Raw genomic sequence first — 438 nt, forward strand, 5'->3', positions numbered from 1 at the left:
TCTGGAATTCCTAACATCAGTCTAGGAATTTTTATGCTGTCACTGTGTAAATGAAAAACTTCATCGTTCACGAGTGACAAAAAGCGCCGTCGCTGTAGGAAATATATACTTAGGAAAATATCGACGGAAGTCATATGCAAACCATAAATAATTAGATTTGGACAGGATTTTTCTAGTTTTTTTAGTCTTTTATCGGCTTCCTCCCTCTTGTTTCTAATTCCTTTCTCCCTCTTTTCTCGCTCCTTTCATTATTCTATTTTTCTTTTCCGTTTTCTCTCTTTTTCTCCGTTTTCTCTCTCCTTTCTTTTTCTTTACTTCTTCGCCTCCTCCTTTCTTTTTCCTTCTTCATAGTCATCTTATCCTCCTCCTCCTTTATCATTATTACAATTCTTTTTCGAGCCCTAATGAACCGAATGCAAAGTGAGATTCCATGTCAGA

Source organism: Penaeus monodon, chromosome 29 (assembly GCF_015228065.2).
Source record: "Penaeus monodon isolate SGIC_2016 chromosome 29, NSTDA_Pmon_1, whole genome shotgun sequence".
Lineage (NCBI taxonomy): Eukaryota > Metazoa > Arthropoda > Malacostraca > Decapoda > Penaeidae > Penaeus > Penaeus monodon.